General features: G+C 36.5%; 1 protein-coding gene across 1 annotated transcript in view; it reads left to right on the plus strand.

Annotated features, from left to right (window-relative positions):
* The window catches only part of LOC109473213, a 54,806-nt gene that overhangs the window by 42,173 nt on the left and 12,392 nt on the right, over positions 1-241 (plus strand). The window lies entirely within an intron of this gene.

Consider the following 241-nt stretch of genomic DNA (forward strand, 5'->3'; position numbering starts at 1 on the left):
AAGCATGAACTATTGATTGATATGCAAATTAGTGAAGACAAATTTTTGGAAGTCCAAAAGGAAACAAAAGATAAACAAGTCAAGACAAGGTTGATGCAAATTAGTGAAAAGCTCCTGTTGTTCCAGAACAGGAGCTTAAGTGTTGTCTGTCCTTGCGGCCAAGAGCGCCCCAAGTGCCAATTTTTTCTGCTGCAAAATTGCAGATTGTATAAATTTTTCTTCTGCAATCTTGAAAATCTAT

The sequence above is a fragment of the Branchiostoma belcheri genome, unplaced genomic scaffold, assembly GCF_001625305.1.
Source record: "Branchiostoma belcheri isolate BF01 breed outbred unplaced genomic scaffold, Haploidv18h27 scaffold294, whole genome shotgun sequence".
In the NCBI taxonomy this organism is placed as follows: Eukaryota; Metazoa; Chordata; class Leptocardii; order Amphioxiformes; family Branchiostomatidae; genus Branchiostoma; species Branchiostoma belcheri.